Source organism: Prunus avium, chromosome 7 (genome assembly GCF_965620075.1).
Source record: "Prunus avium chromosome 7, drPruAviu1.hap1.1, whole genome shotgun sequence".
NCBI lineage: Eukaryota > Viridiplantae > Streptophyta > Magnoliopsida > Rosales > Rosaceae > Prunus > Prunus avium.
The window spans coordinates 17,676,784-17,685,161 of NC_142290.1; positions in this window are offsets into that span (position 1 = coordinate 17,676,784).

An 8,378-nucleotide genomic window follows, 5' to 3' on the forward strand; every position below is an offset into this window, starting at 1 on the left:
TCACACCTATTGATTTCGGATCGAACCCCAAACTTGTGCAACATCATAATATGGTGGGAGGAGTCATTTGGGGACTTTTGAGTGAAATCCAATCGCTAGAAGTATGGAATACACCAACCACTCCAATTAGGAACGAACTGCCGTTGAACTTGAATTGACCAATTTCTCACACCTATTGATTTCGGATCGACCCCAAAACTTGGGCAACATCATAATATGGTGGGAGGAGTCATTTGGTGAGTTTTGAGTGAAATCCAATCGCTAGAAGTATGGAATACACCAACCACTCCAATTTGGAACGAACTGCCGTTGAACTTGAATTGTCCAATTTCTCACTCCTAATGATTTCGGATCGATCCCCAAACTTGGGCAACATCATAATATGGTGGGAGGAGTCATTTGGTGGGTTTTGAATGAAATCCAATCGCTAGAAGTGTGGAATACAACAACTACTCCGATTAGGAATGAACTGTCGTTGAAATTGAATTGACCAATTACTCATACCTATTGATTTCGGATCGAGCCCAAAACTTGGGCAACATCATAATATGGTGGGAGGAGTCATTTGGTGAGTTTTGAATGAAATCCAATCGCTAGAAGTATGGAATACATCAACCACTCCAATTAGGAACGAACTGCCGTTGAACTTGAATTGTCCAATTTCTCACACCTATTGAATTCGGACCGAGCCCCAAACTTGGGCCAACATCATAATATGGTGGGAGGAGTCATTTGGTGTGTTTTGAGTGAAATCCAATCACTAGAAGTATGGAATACAACAACCACTACAATTAGGAACGACCTGCCGTTGAACTTGGATTGTCCAATTTCTTACACTTATTGATTTCGAATTGAGCCCAAAACTCGGGCAACATTATAATACTGTGAGGGGAGATATTTGGTGTGTTTTGAGTGAAATCCAATCGCTAGAACTATGAATTACCCCAAACCCTCCAATTTGGAACGAACTTCCTTTGAACTTGAATTGTCCAATTTCTTACAACTATTGATTTCGGATCGAGCCCAAAACTTGGGCAACATCATAATATGGTGGGAGGAGTCATTTAGTGAGTTTTGAGTGAAATGCAATCGCTAGACGTATGGAATACACCAACCACTCCAATTAGGAACGAACTTTCGTTGAAATTGAATTGACCAATTTCTCACACCTATTGATTTCGGATCGAGCCCAAAACTTGGGCAACCACATAATATGGTGGGAGGAGTCATTTGGTGAGTTTTGGGTGAAATCCAATCGTTAGAAGTATGGAATACACCAGCCACACCAATTAGGAACGAACTGCCGTTGAACCTGAATTGTCCAATATGGAACACCTATTGATTTCGGATCGAGCCCAAAACTTGGGCAATATCATAATATGGTGGGAGGAGTCATTTGGTGAGTTTTGAGTGAAATCCAATTGCTAGAAGTATGGAATACACCAACCACTCCAATTAGGAACAAACTGCCGTGGAACTTGAATTGTCCAATTTCGAACCCCTTTTGATTTATGATCGAGCACAAAACTTGGGCAACATCATAATATGGTGGGAGGAGTCATTTGGTGAGTTTTGAGTGAAATCCAATCGCTAGAAGTGTGGAATACACCAACCACTCCAATTAGGAACGAACTGCCGTTGAACTTGAATTGTCCAATTTCTCACACCTATTGATTTCGGAACGACCCACAAACTTGGGCAACATCATAATATGGTGGGAGGAGTCATTTGGTGAGTTTTGAGTGAAATCCAATCGCTAGAAGTATGGAATACACCAACCACTCCAATTAGGAACGAACTGCCGTTGAACGTGAATTGTCCAATTTCTCACACCTATTGATTTCGCATCGAGCCCAAAACTTGGGCAACATCATAATATGGTGGGAGGAGTCAATTGGTGAGTTTTGAGTGAAATCCAATTGCTAGAAGTATGGAATACAGCAACCACTCCAATTAGGAACGAACTGCCGTTGAACTTGAATTGTCCAATTTCTCACACCTATTGATTTCGGATCGAGCCCAAAACTTGGGCACCATCATAATATGGTGGGAGGAGTCATTTGGTGAGTTTTGAGTGAAATACAATCGCTAGAAGTATGGAATACACCAACCACTCCAACTAGGAACGAACTGCCGTTGAACTTGAATTGTCCAATTTGGAAGACCTATTGATTTCGGATCGAGCCCAAAACTTGGGCAACATCAAAATTTGGTGGGGGGAGTCATTTGGTTAGTTTTGAGTGAAATCCAATCGCTAGAAGTGTGGAATACACCAACCACTCCAATTAGGAACGAACTGCCGTTGAAGTTGAATTGTCCAATTTCTCACACCTATTGATTTCGGATCGAGCCCCAAACTTGGGCAACATCATAATATGGTGGGAGGAGTCATTTGGTGAGTTTTGAGTGAAATCCAATCGCTAGAAGTATGGAATACAGCAACCACTCCAATTAGGAACGAACTGCCGTTGAACTTGAATTGTCCAATTTCTCACACCTATTGATTTCGGATCGAGCCCAAAACTTGGGCAACATCATAATATGGTGGGAGGAGTCATTTGGTGAGGTTTGAGTGAAATCCAATCGCTAGATATATGGAATACACCAACCACTCCAATTAGGAACGAACTGTCGTTGAACTTGAATTGTCCAATTTGGAAGACCTATTGCTTTCAGATCGAGCCCAAAACTTGGGCAACATCATAATATGGTTGGGGGAGTCATTTGGTGCGTTTTGAGTGAAATCCAATCGCTAGAAGTATGGAATACACCAACCACACCAATTAGGAACGAACTGCCGTTGAACTTGAATTGTCCAATATGGAACACCTATTGATTTCGGAACGAGCCCCAAACTTGGGCAACATCATAATATGGTGGGAGGAGTCATTTGGTGAGTTTTGAGTGAAATCCAATCGCTAGAACTATGGAATACACCAACCACTCCAATTAGGAACGAACTGCCGCTGAACTTGAATTGTCCAATTTGGAACACCTATTGATTTCGGAACGAGCCCCAAACTTGGGCAACATCATAATATGGTGGGAGGAGTCGTTTGGTGAGTTTTGAGTGAAATCCAATCGCTAGAAGTATGGAATACACCAACCACTCCAATTAGGAACGAACTGCCGTTGAACGTGAATTGTCCAATTTCTCACACCTATTGATTTCGCATCGAGCCCAAAACTTGGGCAACATCATAATATGGTGGGAGGAGTCAATTGGTGAGTTTTGAGTGAAATCCAATTGCTAGAAGTATGGAATACAGCAACCACTCCAATTAGGAACGAACTGCCGTTGAACTTGAATTGTCCAATTTCTCACACCTATTATTTCGGATCGAGCCCAAAACTTGGGCCACATCATAATATGGTGGGAGGAGTCATTTGGTTAGTTTTGAGTGAAATCCAATCGCTAGAAGTATGGAATACACCAACCAGTCCAATTAGGAACGAACTGCCGTTGAACACTAATAGTCAAATTTAGAAGACCTATTGATTTCGGATCGAGCCCAAAACTTGGGCAACATCATAATATGGTGGGAGGAGTCATTTGGTGAGTTTTGAGTGAAATCCAATCGCTAGAAGTATGGAATACACCAACCCCTGCAATTAGGAACGAACTGCCGTTTAACTTGAATTGTCCAATTTGGAACACCTATTGATTTCGGATCGAGCCCAAAACTTGGGCAACATCATAATATGGTGGGAGGAGTCATTTGGTGAGTTTTGAGTGAAATCCAATTGCTAGAAGTATGGAATACACCAACCACTCCAATTAGGAACGAACTGCCGTTGAACTTGAATTGTCCAATTTCTCACACCTATGGATTTCGGATCGAGCCCCAAACTTGGGCAACATCATAATATGGTGGGAGGAGTCATTTGGTGAGTTTTGAGTGAAATCCAATCGCTAGAAGTATGGAATACACCAACCACTCCAATTAGGAACGAACTGCCGTTGAACTTGAATTGTCCAATTTCTCACACCTATTGATTTCGGATCGAGCCCCAAACTTGGGCAACACATAATATGGTGGGAGGAGTCATTTGGTGAGTTTTGAGTGAAATCCAATAGCTAGAAGTATGGAATACAGCAACCACTCCAATTAGGAACGAACTGCCGTTGAACTTGAATTGTCCAATTTCTCACACCTATTGATTTCGGATCGAGCCCCAAACTTGGGCAACATCATAATATGGTGGGAGGAGTCATTTGGGGAGTTTTGAGTGAAATCCAATCGCTAGAATTATGGAATACAGCAACCACTCCAATTAGGAACGAACTGCTGTTGAACTTGAATTGGCCTATTTCTCACACCTATTATTTCGGATCGAGCCCAAAACTTGGGCAACATCATAATATGGTGGGAGGAGTCATTTGGTTAGTTTTGAGTGAAATCCAATCGCTAGAAGTATGGAATACACCAACCACTGCAATTTGGAACGAACTGCCGTTGAACTTGAATTATCCAATTTGGAACACCTGTTGATTTCGGATCAAGCCCAAAACTTGGGCAACATCATAATATGGTGGGAGGAGTCATTTGGTGAGTTTTGAGTGAAATCCAATCGCTAGAAGTATGGAATACACCAACCACTCCAATTTGAAAAGAACTGTCATTGAACTTGAATTGTCCAATTTGGAACACCTATTGATTTCGGATCGAGCCCAAAACTTGGGCAACGTCATAATATGCTGGGATGAGTCATTTGGTGAGTTTTGAATGAAATCCAATCGCTCGAACTATGGAATACACCAACCACTCCAATTACGAACGAACTGCCATTGAACTTGAATTGTCCAATTTGGAGCACCTATTGATTTCGGATCGAGCCCAAAACTTGGGCAACATCATAATATGGTGGGAGGAGTCATTTGGTGAGTTTTGAGTGAAATCCAATCGCAAGAAGTATGGAATACACCAACCACTCCCATTAGGAACGAACTGCCGTTGAACTTGAATTGACCAATTTCTCACACCTATTGATTTCGGATCGAGCCCAAAACTTGGGCAACATCATAATATGGTGGGAGGAGTCATTTGGTGAGTTTTGAGTGAAATCCAATCGCAAGAAGTATGGAATACACCAACCACTCCCATTAGGAACGAACTGCCGTTGAACTTGAATTGTCCAATTTCTCACACCTATTGATTTCGGATCGAACCGCAAACTTGTGCAACATCATAACATGGTGGGAGGAGTCATTTGGTGAGTTTTGAGTGAAATCCAATCGCTAGAAGTATGGAATACACCAACCACTGCAATTAGGAACGAACTGCCGTTGAACTTGAATTATCCAATTTGGAACACCTATTGATTTCGGATTGAGCCCAAAACTTGGGCAACATCATAATATGGTGGGAGGGGTCATTTGGTGAGTTTTGAGTGAAATCCAATCGCTAGAAGTATGGAATACACCAACCACTCCAATTAGGAATGAACAGCCGTGGAACTTGAATTGTCTAATTCGGAACACCTATTGATTTCGGATCGAGCCAAAACTTGGGCAACATCATACTATGGTGGGAGGAGTCATTTGGTTTGTTTTCAGTGAAATCCAATTGCTAGAAGTATGGAATACACCAACCACTCCAATTAGGAACGAACTGCCGTTGAACTTGAATTGTCCAATTTGGAACACCTATTGATTTTGGATCGAGCCCCAAACTTGGGCAACATCATAATATGGTGGGAGGAGTCATTTGGTGAGTTTTGAGTGAAATCCAATCGCTAGAAGTATGGAATACACCAACCACTCCAATTAGGAACGAACTGCCGTTGAACTTGAATTGTCCAATTTCTCACACCTATTGATTTTGGATCGAGCCCCAAACTTGGGCAACATCATAATATGGTGGGAGGAGTCATTTGGCGAGTTTTGAGTGAAATCCAATCGCTAGAAGTCTGGAATACACCAACCACTCCAATTCGGAACGAACTGCCGTTGAACTTGAATTGTCCAATTTCTCACACCTATTGATTTCGGATCGAGCCCCAAACTTGGGCAACATCATAATATGGTGGGAGGAGTCATTTGGTGAGTTTTGAGTGAAATCCAATCGCTAGAAGTATGGAATACACCAACCACTCCAATTAGGAACGAACTGCCGTTGAACTTGAATTGTCCAATTTGGAACACCTATTGATTTCGGATCGACCCCCAAACTTGGGCAACATCATAATATGGTGGGAGGAGTCATTTGGTGAGTTTTGAGTGAAATCCAATCGCTAGAAGTATGGAATACACTAACCACTTCAATTAGGAACGAACTACCGTTGAACTTGAATTGTCCAATTTGGAACACCTATTCATTTCGGATCGAGGCCAAAACTTGGGCAAAATCATAATATGGTGGTAGGAGTCATTTGGTGAGTTTTGAGTGAAATCCAATTGCTAGAAGTATGGAATACCCCAACCACTCCAATTAGGAACGAACGGCCGTTGAACTTGAATTGTCCAATATGGAACACCTATTGATTTCGGATCGAGCCCAAAACTTGGGCAACAACATAATATGGTGGGAGGAGTCATTTGGTTATTTTTGAGTGAAATCCAATCGCTAGAAGTATGGAATACACCAACCACTCCAATTAGGAACGAACTGCCGTTGAACTTGAATTGTCCAATTTGGAACACCTATTGATTTCGGATCGAGCCCAAAACTAGGGCAACATCATAATATGGTGCGAGGAGTCATTTGGTGAGTTTTGAGTGACATCCAATCGTTTGAAGTATGGAATACACCAACCATTCCAATTAGGTACGAACTGCCGTTGAAGTTGAATTGTCCAATTTCTCACACCTATTGATTTCGGATCAAGCCCCAAACTTTGGCAACATCATAATATGGTGGGAGTAGTCATTTGGTATGTTTTGAGTGAAATCCAATCGCTAGAAGTATGGAATACTCCAACCACTCCAATTAGGAACGAACTGGCGTTGAACTTGAATTGTCCAATTTGGAACAACTATTCATTTCGGATCGAGGCCAAAACTTGGGAAACATCATAATATGGTGGGAGGAGTCATTTGGAGTGTTTTGAGTGAAATCCAATCGCTAGAATTATGCAATACACCAACCACTCCAATTAGGAACGAACTGCCATTGAACTTGAATTGTCCAATTTCACACACTTGTTGATTTCGGATCGAGCCCCAAACTTGGGCAACATCATAATATGGTGGGAGGAGTCATTTGGTGAGTTTTGAGAGAAATCCAATCGCTAGAAGTGTGGAATACACCAACAACTCCAATTAGGAATGAACTGCCGTTGAACTTGAATTGTCCAATTTGGAACACCTATTGATTTCGGATCGAGCCCAAAACTAGGGCAACATCATAATATGGTGCGAGGAGTCATTTGGTGAGTTTTGAGTGAAATCCAATCGTTTGACGTATGGAATACACCAACCACTCCAATTAGGTACGAACTGCCGTTGAACTTGAATTGTCCAATTTGGAACACCTATTCATTTCGGATCGAGGCCAAAACTTGGGAAAAATCATAATATGGTGGGAGGAGTCATTTGGTGAGTTTTGAGTGAAATCCAATCGCTAGAAGTATGGAATACACCAACCACTCCAATTAGGAAGGAACTGCCGTTGAACTTGAATTGTCCAATTTGGAACACCTATTGATTTCGGATCGAGCCCAAAACTTGGGCAACATCATAATATGGTGGGAGGAGTCATTTGGTGTGTTTTGAGTGAAATCCAATCGCTAGAAGTATGGAATAAAACAAAAACTCCGATTAGGAACGAACTGTCGTTGAAATTGAATTGACCAATTTCTCACACCTATTGATTTCGGATCGAGCCCAAAACTTGGGCAACATCATAATATGGTGGGAGGAGTCATTTGGTGAGTTTTGAGTGAAATCCAATCGCTAGAAGTATGGAATACACCAACCACTCGAATTTGGAATGAACTGCCGTTGAACTTGAATTGTCCAATTTCTCACTCTTATTGATTTCGGATCGATCCCCAAACTTGGGCAACATCATAATATGGTGGGAGGAGTCATTTGGTGAGTTTTGAGTGAAATCCAATCGCTAGAAGTATGTGTTGTTAATATTATGTTAACTCGCAATTGTACGGGGCAATTAGTAGTATAGCAAGACAAGTACGAGGTCGTACCCACGAAGACTGAGAAGTTAAAACTAGTTATGTACTTAGATTACCAAATTCAAGAAAGTAGGAGGTTATGTCTAAAACAGAATTTAAAACAAGAGTGGTTGTGATTGTTGAACAAAAGAAGCAAAATGAAATTGCAAACAAAAACAAGTAAACAAATGTAACAAAGAGTGGTTTTAAGAGTTGGAAAACAGATTTTGAGACTAGGGCATTCGAATCACCATAACAATTCAATT